Source organism: Solea solea, chromosome 16, assembly GCF_958295425.1.
Source record: "Solea solea chromosome 16, fSolSol10.1, whole genome shotgun sequence".
NCBI classification, from domain to species: domain Eukaryota; kingdom Metazoa; phylum Chordata; class Actinopteri; order Pleuronectiformes; family Soleidae; genus Solea; species Solea solea.
The window spans coordinates 8,936,029-8,948,225 of record NC_081149.1 but is presented as its reverse complement, the minus strand read 5'-3'; the positions used below and the strand labels follow the sequence as shown (position 1 = coordinate 8,948,225).

Genomic DNA, 12,197 nt, shown 5'->3' with positions numbered 1-12,197 from the left:
TGCATCAGCTAACAAGGACCTGACTCCAGGGTCCCATTACAATAGCTGGCAGAGTCTGGGTCTATGTGCTCTGGCTTTTTATTGAGACTGAAGATCCTGAACAGTAGTAAAACGCTGAGTAGATTGTGGGCGGGGCCAGGTTTACACTGAATGATTTGGGTAAAATACAACTGCAAAAAAAAGCTTAGAATAGAATGAATTTTATTTTATTAATCCCCTTAGGGAAAGTATTCCTCTGCATTTGGCCACGGGCCAAGTGGAAATTTGGCCCGTGGCAAATCAGTATTAGTTTTATTGATGAGTAGTAGTGGAGGAAAATACTGAATATATCATATCTTGTGTTTGCAATTTGTTTAATTATTATATAATTCAAGAATGAGAACTTGAATGTATGAATTATTTCCAACTAGGGCTGCAACGATCATTATTATTATTATTATTATTATTATTATTATTATTATTATTATTATTATTAATCTTCAACTAATTCGATCATTGATTATTCGGTTTAATTTAATAATTAAAACAGCTTCTTAAATGTGAATATTTTCTGGTTTCACTGCAACATCTGACAACGAAATCTTTAAAGTGGTATAATTTTGATTCGTGGACAAAATGAGAAGATCATTATTTCAAGGTCTGGGAAACATTTTCTGAACTAAACGATTCATCAAGAAAATAAATGTTAGTTGCAGCTCTATCTCCAACATTATATCGTTCTGATTTCCTAATTGTGTTGTCTGAAACTGTGATTTCAGTCTGATAACAAAGTGTGTATTCATTCACATGCAGGACATTTACATTGGACAATTAACAATCAACTGTGTAATCTAGTGTGAAATATTTATGTAAAAAACATTTTCATTCAGCAGAATTTGTAGATAAAGTAATAATACTTTTTTTTTCTTTAAATCAACTTATTGTTTGTAGGTTACATAGTTTCCCCCAACACACTTGTTGTGGTGAAAGATATTCAGCTGGAACATGCTCCAACAGCTCCATTTAAGGAGGTTTAACTTCAATGATGAAAGGCCCAAACTCAGTTGTGTAACACACATGCATCTCTTTGTACCTCTGGTTAAGAACACAGCCCAAAAACTTTCCCAAAAAGTGCAGTTTGTGAATTCTCTGCAAAGCCGTTTACAAAACTCTCTTCTTAAACACAGTGGAAATAAAAGTTGTGTGTGGGCAGGAGAGTGAAAGAACAAGAATGTATCATTACTTTTGTCATTCACAGCCAATAAACTGCATTTCCACATAATCATGCAGACAATAAGCCTGACAGCCAAAACAATCAGTGCATGCCCACACAAGGCGAGCATCATTTAAAGCTACATAAAAGGTCCTTGATGGGTTGAACCCTTTTATCACAAGAAAGCAGTGTTTGTCAGCATGTCCAAGAACCACAGCACAATCTAAAGACCAGAAAAAAAGGTGCAGCCTGTTGGTCGACTAAATAACCAGTGACTTGAATGGCAACAGGAGGCCACAATCAGAGGCGATAGAATCTGTGAGGCGAGCCAATGAGGCCTGGGCTGCAGTGCCGAGATAGAGAGCACACTCAGGAGCATTAACCTGACTAAATAAAAAGAGCCTGCTCTGGTGGGCAGTGAGAGATAAGACAAGACAAACTGGGGAGGAGAAATTACCTGCACGGGGAAAAAGATACTCTGAAGCATTCAAAATAAAAAAAAATAAAAACCTGTGAGTGATGTAGTCTGTTTTAACAGTCCGACTCAGTGAAGCCTAAAATGTGTTTCCGTCATGGATCCGAGGATCAAGCTCCTCAATGAGAAAGTAACTTTTCAACGTGAGTCACGTCTCCGCCACCTTCACTGGGTTATTTATACGCAGCACGTCAGTGATTTCAGGCCGTGACACGAAAGCGTTTGCCAGCCCTCCCACGACAATAATAATAATCAACAGACGTACGTTTGTATGTATATGTAAAAAAAAAGAAAGATGTTCTGCTTTTCAGCGTAGCCAAATCATGACGTACAGACCTTTTCTTGCTTCGCAGCCAAATGCAGCAGATGACACATAATAACAAACACTAAACTCTGGATTCTTTCAAAGCTTTCACTGGTAAACATTATGGCTCTCACTGTTATTGTTTGTTTGTTTCTACTGTGTGTGTGTTTTTTTAACACAAACGACTTTGCAGGTTAAGTTTTGTGTCCTTATAGTGCTTAACACATTTATTAGACCCCCATCTGCCCTAAATTAAGAGTGTTGTTAATTATCCAAATTATTTTTTGTATGTTTCTGTAATGGTTAATACATCAGTATGTAGAACAGGAGTGTCAAAGTGAAGAACTCCACATTTTTCCATTTGTTTTACAAATTAAGTCTCTTTTTTACAAACCATATTATGAAACAGCCTTAAATGGCTTGAGATATAGATGGTAAATTACACATAAATGTGCATTACAACTTACAGATCACAGTAGATCTACAAAGGCACAACTATTCAGTCACAGGTAGTACTGAGAAATATAGTATTTCACTATATGATTAGGATCTAATCATAAAGTGAAAATTTCCTCAAATTCATCCTGCAGGCCGGATTGGACACTCTGGTGGGCCGGTTCTGGTCCACGGGTCATATGTTTGACACTGCGGATGTAGAAGCTCTTTAAGTGATAATGATATTTTTAATGCTAAAAAATTGCCAAATTACCCATCTGACATAAAAAATTAGCAAAGTGCATTATTATTTCTTGATTAAGATGTCAAATTATAGTTATTTTCTTGCTTTAGTAGTTGAATGTTACACTTGATTAATTTGTGACCTCTCAGAGAAGAAGCCCAGCGAGCTGCCTCAAATGTGAAATTATGTTTGATATTTGCCAAATAAATGAAAAAGAATTCATGTTTTTATGACAGGTGGTCTAATACATGAGTAAAGCACAGTATATATACATAGAGGTTTATAATTTATCTATAGGAGTGAAATTACACACATTAAAATAGTTTAATCCTCTCTTTTGTTGATGATCATGTCTTTTTAATCTGATGTTGTTTTTGCTTACTTTTGTCCTTGGTCTCATGAGATTATAATGTCTAATCATTCAGTCATTTCTCAGAATCAGATCCCTGTAAATATTTTTCTGGGTATTCATTTTATCAATGATCCCCCAATGTCACATTGAGTAATTGAAAGAAAACAGTTTTTCCTTCTTTTTTAAGACGTTTTCCCCAGTTCCTGATAAAGCAGGGTCCTGACCAGAGGCTATGTTGTTATCCAGGTGGTTGGGGAAGGCAAGGTGAGCTCTTCCCCCATACACGACCTAATTTACTGCCGAGTATGGCAGGCCTCCTGGTGCGCTGCCAGATGTGACAGCACAGGGACGATAGACCAGCTGAATATCAACCAGACATGAAAGTGTGGAAAAGATAAAATAAATAAATAAATAAATACATTTGAGCAGAGGTAGGTGGAAACAGCGAGCTGCAAATCCAGCGTGTCTGCTGTGGCTACAGGCAACAGGAAATAAGCCAATCAGCGAGGTCTACAGCTGCTGGCAATTGTAACTTATTGTGCTCAAGTGGGAATATATAAAACTACCAATCAGGCCTTTGAAAAGTCCTGCAGGTCACAAGCCAACAACCCTGTTTGCTGCAGTGTCACATTATACAACTGCAACATGTCCATTCACACAGTTTTTACACAGCTTTTTCTTGTATTTTAATGAACATTATTATGGATTATATTATTATATTATCATCTATAAGGTGTGTGGTTGTCTTTTTGAAGGAGAGATAAACGAATGTATTTTCCAATTCTTATTGATCCTCATTACAAAATCCTTTAGATTTTCCTCTGCACAAAGTCCACACACGTGTTTGTTTCTTTTATCCATCGACGGTCAAAGACCAAAAAATGCTTCCACGTGCCACGTTTCAGATGTCTTGATTGTCCGCACAAGAGGACAGTTCAGTTAGTCTGTGTCCTCCTTTGTCACATCAATACAGCGAAAGGTCACCGCTATCTTGTTCACAGTGCCCTCTGCTGGACAATTTGGTCATTCAAACTGCCTGGAGTACTTCCAGGCTGTCAATTTTTAACTCAAACGAGTTTGTAGGATTCACACTGTGTGGTCGTACTGGATTTAACAAAAAGTGCATCAATGTAACTACTTTGGATTCAATTTTTATTGTAAGTATTAATATTTTTAATGATGCAAACCAAATTTTGTTCAATTTACAGCGTTAGTTATCTTTCAAAATCAAGCAAAATTGGTACGGGAAACAGAAATATCTTCTAATAATCGATTCCGAATCTTGTTAATCAGAATCTAATTTATTCAGGTAATCAGTAACAAATCCTACGCCTATTATAATGCATCTTTTTGGTCTTTGAAAACAGAAATTATGTACATTGTAATTTAATCTGTGGCTGAATGAACGACTGGGTTTTTTTGTGCAGCAGAATTCACTTTTGAAACTCCCACCGAGCACGATATTCCAGTTACCACCTTGCCATAAAACCTGAATCACCTCCTGTGTCAAAGGAATGTTGCCGAGCAACACAAGCTCTAAACACTGAGCTTAATCAGCAATGTGTGACATTTAAATCCAAAGTTATGCACGACATTTTTAAATGTGTCCTAAATGCATGTGATCATGACACTAATCCAGACAAGTGACTGGCAAGTGATTCCCGTGCCGTCACACAAACCTTGAAATCTACTCCCGTGGATAAATGAAGACTGACGTTTGGATCCAGAGAGTGAAAGAGACTTTGAACTTGTAAAAAAAGGGGAACTTTTGTTTCCATCGCTCTGAGCTCGCCGGTCGTGCTCGCTGCTCGTCACTTAAGAAGACACATAACCCAGCAGGACTGTGCATCTCACTTTTTCTCTCTCTCCATTAAGGTAATCTCTAAAAGCTTAGAGGCACCACTGTGCCAGGAGAGGAGGGTTAAAAGGGGTGAAATAGATGGTTGGGCAGCGAGAGCAAGCCATCAGAGCAAGGTCAGTGTGTGCTGCTCGACGTGATGGCAGCCTGAGACCATCAGACGGCTCCAGGCGGTGTCATGCGAAACTGACGGAGACGCCTACAATGTGCTGCGCAAGGTGATGGGAGCACCCTGTCAATCATCAAAACAAGCACAATAAGAAGCGACACACCCATGCTTTCATTAATCGCTCTCTCCTCTGTCTCCATCTGTCTCGCTCCCGCCCACAAACCCTCCCACTGCCAAACTTTGTTTCCCTGGGCAACAGTGGGGAATATCGAAGAAGCAAGTCAAAAAAATTGCAGCAGTAATGTGGAGGCACGGAAAGTACCTGCTAATACACAAAGGCACAGACAATTAGAGCGTGCTACGGCTCCACCGATGCATCTCCGGGGCTGTATATCTGACACTGCGGACAACCAGTGTGTGTATTCACGTGTAGAATAAATTCAAGGAGAAGATAGGCCTATAAAATGTGGCAGGGACACACAGTAAAGAGAGGGTAGCATGCATAATGCATCTCTTTGTTTCTCTTGTCGTCCTGGTAGAAGCCGGCTGTCTTTTTCTGTAATAACATTAGTCCAGTAGCAGGGGAGAGGAGAGCGCGAGCCTCTTAATTACAGGCTGTTGTCGAAAACCAGGTCCACATACATCTGCCACTGGGTGTGAAGAGGAACACACACCAGCCACACCTCATTACATCAGTGCTGCTCAGTTTGTCTCACCGGGGTGGCAGGTGCTACCTTGAATAAGAAGCTAGACGGAGACAGGCAGCGTTATAATCGACTTTAAGATGGGAGATATAGGATGTTTAGATAGTGCGGAGGCTCTGTGGCTTGAACGTGCATGAGGGAACATCAAAGAGCTGCACCTCCCTCTGTCAGGGAAGCCTGGACCTCACAACCCCACAGGGTGCAACACTGACTGGTGGCCACAGGTGGGAAAATAGCTCAGTCAAAGGCCCCTAACAGCCCTGCATGGAGGCAGATGCAGTGCAGCATACCTGAACCTTCGATTGTTTTCAGACATCACTTGTTTGTTATTGTATAAATATCTACTGTATATCACATATAACCCCCGCCTGCTAGGTTTGAGCAAAAATCCAAAAATGATGGTCAGGCTCAGGTCAGGCTCGTTCACGTCAATGACATGACAGTATATATAGGGTGTTTAAACTTCTTTATTGAATGTACTGTGTAATCATTTGTTAAATAGACGTATAACATGCAAAAATAAGTAATAACAAATAGAAACTAATAAGTGAACACAGCACACAGGCTATAGACACCATTCAGCAGAATTTCCCAAACGTTCTATATGGGGACCCACATTAATACCCAATTTAATACTCAGTCTAAGATCATATTAAAGGGATAAACAACTTCATTTTATGCATGTTATTCAAAACATAATACACATAAATCTTTTTGTCTTTGGAAATCACAATTTAAAGTAGGGTCACACGGCGGATTAGTGGCTGGAGCTGTTGCCTTGCAGCAAATAGACCTGGGTTCGTGACCTGGTGCGCGCAGGGGCCATGCATGTGCACAGTCACGGGCGATTTAGAGCACAACATCCAAACCCACACTAAAGCAAACACTGAAGCATCAGTGTAATGCGTCAAAGCCGGACCACTGCAAAAGACTAACGAGTGCTGATCAAACTCCTGACTCAGTATCTCTGTTCTAAACATTTTTCCAAACGCTGTTAATATCACCCCCCATAAAATGAAATGGGGAACAATTCACCCCTTGGCACTTGCAGCTATAAAGAAGAACCCTTGGCCCACTGCCACTTGGACGTAAACATCAACCATAAAAACATGCAAATTCTCATATTACAAGTGTACAAGTGCCAGACTGCAGGGCAGCAGTGAGCAGACCACTCAAATATCCATTTGTAGATGTACGTACAACAATTCATTATTGTTTTTATTGCTGTTAATCTGATCCGTTATTGATCCTTTTCCCGCCTGGAAATGGTTCTGAGTGTCTGACCTTGTTCGGCGCGGTGTCAGAGCGTCTCACTCGACATCAAGTGTCATTTTTGTCTGCAGTGTGGCGTAAGTACTGCAGACCTCCTACGTGCCCGAGTGAAATGGACCAGGAAAGAACAGAACCAGGAGGAAAGTATACCGCAGACCACACCTGATGTGATTAATGAGACGCTGCGTTTATTCCCTGCCGCTGCTCCTTTAAAGGTGCAGTGTGTAAAAGTGAGCAACATTTATTGGAGAAGTTGCAGCTGAATATGCGTCACCTCCCTCTTCCCTTCCAAGCAAGGATGTGACCTTCAGTTTCCATCAAAACTATTTCATTTTGGGCTACTGTAAACACACAGTAGAGCTGAACTGGCTCTTGGCAGTTCATTCTGGGTAAGAATTCATACAATCAGGTGATTGTACGCATGAAATAATAAGTATATTATGTCATTTTCATGTTTAAATTAAAATATTCCATCTACCTTTTACACACTGGAGCTTTCAATCCACAACTGTAAACCCAAACTGGACTTGTTCCCTCTTTTTGACACCCAAAATATTCATTCAGTCATAGCACAAACACACACACACACACACAAAGGCAACAAATGTCCGTATCCATCCAGAAGCGGTCAAGGAGACAGAGGCACCGCTCAAATATGAGAATTAACCCTGTTGGCTTTCAAACCCGATCGAAGCGAAACATATTCATCAGAGCTGTACAACGCAGCAAACCGCTGAGTCTGAGAGCATGAGAGTGATGGAGAGTGGCAACAGAACACAGCGTGATAGATGAACGTTGGAGCTGGGTAACAGCGTCACCAGTGGCAACCGGCGACTTCTCTTTAAAACGGCACACTAATATCTGACAGCCACAAAGACACTGAATCAAGATTTTCTCTAGGACAGCCATCTATAAATGCAAGGAGCACCTATGTTTAAGTTATGTCAAACAACACAGACACACGGTGAACGGGTACCGCACTCTTAAATGTCTATATTAGGTCACGTCTCTAACCATTTATTCACTTGTTGTATATTTGACGAAGATATTTATTTAATTTTTTATTCTTTTCTCAGTATGCCATTAATATCTTAGTATATATCATAGGTATTCGTGATGATTCTAACTTTGTTAATTATTCATGGTGCATTTCTAATTACTGACACAAGTAATTTACAGTCAGAACCTCCAGGCAAATAAATCACACACTGAAGTCGGGATCGAAGTCGATACGATACTGAGTCTCATGCGGCCATAACTTACGTCGACTTGGACTGTGATTATCTTTTCTTCCCCTCATGGGAGAAACTTGAACAATGCTATTGTTCTCAGAGGTTCTTGTTGTTGCAGTCATTTTTCATGTGCGCTGTATCAGGTTTCTCCTCCAAATACAGAACTATGTTCTATACTGACTTCATATGAATGCAAGTAAGGACAACTGAGGCTTATCAAACTCATTATTGTTTCTTTATTTGCCACGGTCATTCTTGGCTACGTTCACAAATAATGATTTTAAAGTACTAACTTATCGTACTTACTTATTTGTATTTCTAGCAACTTTTACATTTTACATAGAGGTTTTCTAGTCTTGATGAGCTGCTTTACACTACACTTTTCACCCATTCACACTGCAACATGGGGTTAAATGTCTTGCTCAAGGACACATATAGACTAGCAGAGCCAGGAATTGAACCCACAACCTTCAAGTTGAAAGACAACTCACCCTACCGCTGATCCGCCATGACTCAATCCTTACTCCTACATCAGAAAATTACTTTTAATACTTCAGTACAGTACAAATGTCATGTCCTTTTCAAAAGGTCTCAAACTCGAGGTCCGTGGATCAAATGCGGCCCCTCAATTGATTTAATGCGGCCCACCGCCTAAAATCAAGTTATTTCTGTTATATATGTATTTTTTATGAACTTTAGATCATTCCATATCAAAACAAACACTTTGTGAATTCTGTAAAATATTTTAAATACGATTATATATTTCAAGCTCATATATCCCACCCCTACTGAACAGTTGTTTTATTCCCAGTAAGTTGGATTTTTATTTTTTTCCTCCTCCTGACCAGACTAGATGCTCATTGGCACTCAGATCCTTTGACTTTGAGACCACTGCTTTAAGACTTTTACTTTGACCAAAGTCACTACCTGGTACTTTTTACTTCAGTATCCCTTTAAGGTACTTCCCACACTACGCAGATGTTTGTTTGTTTTTATAAAATAAAACCATGGATGTAGAAAAAACAGTGGAGATGAAAAACAAGGATGAAGGAGCCAGATCTTCCTGAGGGGTTTAAACATGCAAACAGGTCAACTGTGCCATTCTGCAGCAGGTGGAAGAGAAAAAGAAAACACCCACCCAATCCCAAACTGCCAGCTCTCTTTCAAACATCACATCAGAAGGAACCTGAAAAGAACTGTCACTTCAAAGCAAAAAACATGCAGAAAAACTGGACTGCACTGCCTCACCTGGCAGGCAGGGGGAGCCGGAGTTTACTGAGGAAAAAAATTGAAAATGTGTGTGCAGAAACCACTCAGGTGGAGGTCACTGGTAATAGAGACGCCACTGTGACGCCTGCCAAGGACTCCATACTAAATCTCTCGGGTTTAATAGGTCATTATCCGTCCCGTAGGCCCTGCATTATTAACACACACACACACACGCACACACACACACACGCACACACACACAGACATACAGATTCCAGCACATGCATTAAAAAAGCACTGCACAAGGACTGACCTCACTAAAACATGACCGATGGTGTGAAATCTGGACGAGCCGAGGAGCTTACGCAGCAAAGAAAATCTGACGACATGAGAAGGAGATTGAAGAAAAGCCTTTCTTTCCTTTTTTTTCGAAGTGGAGATGTGCAGAGCGAGTGCATATTCAAGAGATATGAAGAGTTATTATGCAGGATGAGGCGACACCAGGGGAACGGGGTGATAAGGGAGTTGGGAATGTTCTATTTTGCATTTTGTGTATCGTATGGTGGAAAATGGTATAAAAAAAATCTCCTCGGGATGCATTTATCTATATTTTTTTATTATTATTTTAATATAAAAGAGGACGCTCACTGAGGTTTCTGCCAATTGATTTTAAATGACACCCAAAGAACAGGAGGCAATGTTGACCGAGAGCAGGTACCGGGGGGAAATTGCCAGGAGGAGGAACGACAATGAGTAAACACAAATGTAAACAGTGGTGATTTATAAAGTGGACGAGACCTTGAGGGAACTCAGAGTGTGAATAAAATGATGGAATCCACACCATTTTGGTATTATGGTTAAACGAGGTGTAACACACCTGTTGCGGCTGTTCGCAGTCTGTAAAATGTACATTCTTCATGCTTTATTAGCTATATTTTTTATAGTTTTGTATATCCTAATCGTTTTCAAATCACAGTTTGAAACAAAGTTAGTGGCAAATTGCAATAAAAGCTTTCATTGTTCTGTGATATTTGCTAAATAAACAATGTCATACAGTACATATTCTTATCTTTACGTTATTTACCTTACATTAGAGTAAACCTTATTTACATTTAAAAGAGCTGTACAGTATGTAACATGTATCTCTGACAACATCCTTTTTTTATTCGCAATTTAAATATTAATTTACAGTTCTGTTTATGTTCATCTTATGTGAAAGAGGTACAAGTGTGGTTCTCTGTGGATCCATCTGTTCATGTGGGATCGTTTCCTCAAACTCCCCAGCAGTGTAGAGTCACTGGAGAGAAGGGGGGGACAATGCTTTCTAAAAATTTTTCATTTGGTTTGCTGTACCTATTTTATACACAGGTTGCATATAGCCTCTTTAACCTAAGCAGGTAATGAAATATCTGTCAGAGAAAAATAATTCAAATTTAATATTCATTTCCACAAATCTTACAGCCCTAGTATTCATTCATCCATCGTCACACGGCCACCGGTGCCAATCCCAGCTGACATAGGGCGAAAGGCGGGGTCACACCCTGCACAAGTCACCAGTCCATCACAGGGCCACATAGAGACACACAACTATCCACTCTCACACTCAACCTAGAGTGTCCAATTAACCTCTGCATGTTTTTGGGAGGAAACCGAAGAACATGGAGAATCTCGAGTACTACAACACTATTTGGAAATATACAGTACTATAAGCTTTCGTAATAGTACAGAACGGCAGTATGTCTTACTACTGTACATCAGAGACTGCAGGTTCATTAATTTTGGTGTGGACAGGACGTAGCCTTTGTCTGTTTCTCTGCTCCAGAGGCCAAGCACACTGACAGCAGCAGGCTGATTACACAACAACAACCTTCTTCTTCTGCAGGCCTGTTGCCAAGTCTGACAGGAAGAAACCACAGCTGTCAAAATAGCCAACCTGTATGTGGGAGCGCGAGAGTCCAGCTCCAAGTTTCACATCTCATACAACGCTGAGCAGCAAGACACACAAGGAGAACGTAACGTGAAAAAAAAATCACGACTTGTGTACAGGATATAAGAACTAATTGTGTTCTCTCATGTGGGAGGGAGTGAAAAACAAAAGCTATTCTGCTGCTACTGTTGGACAACGAGTTCTCAAGAGCTGCTCCAAAGGAAAACTCTGGATGTCCAACTCTGTCTCCTCCAATAACTGCTGGACTTTGAGTCTTTACAGGCCAGGCGACGCTTAGTGGCTTCCTGTGAGTCAAAAGCATAGATTTCAAAATCTTACTCTTGGTCGACAAAGCACTGAACGGTCTTGGACCAAAAATACATCCCAGACTTATTAGTTCTCTATGAAGCACCCAGAACTCTACAATCATCAGGAACAGGTTTACTATGTGTTTCCCATGATGCACCTGTGGAACAAACCTCCTGAACACCTGGGGTCAACTCATTTAAATCAGGCCTGAAAACATGATTCATTTACTGCAGTTGTTTTCTTAAACTCTTAAATAATCATCTTAGTTATCCATTAAACACCTTTTTGCTTGTTTAAACCTTAAAAGAACCAGAGAATGTCCTGTGACTAAGTGCTTTTGACCATTTTTAAAGAATAACTTTCAGTATCTGCATGCACTGCATGTCAAAATAGTGTATTAACAATTTGAAATAATTTACTTAAAAAAAAACCCCACTGTAATTGTACATGAACACCAGATTTTGCGTCTTAAATTTGAAATAAAACATTATTTCAAATTACATTTAATGTCTCAATGTCCATAAACAGGCCAAAAACAATGCAAACTATGTCCAGGTGTTTTTGTTCCGACGAAA

The 12,197-nt window shown here is 39.9% G+C and overlaps 1 protein-coding gene across 2 annotated transcripts in view; it reads right to left on the bottom strand.

Moving 5' to 3' along the window:
* Positions 1 to 12,197, bottom strand: part of srcin1a (SRC kinase signaling inhibitor 1a) — a 107,263-nt gene that overhangs the window by 42,761 nt on the left and 52,305 nt on the right. The window lies entirely within an intron of this gene.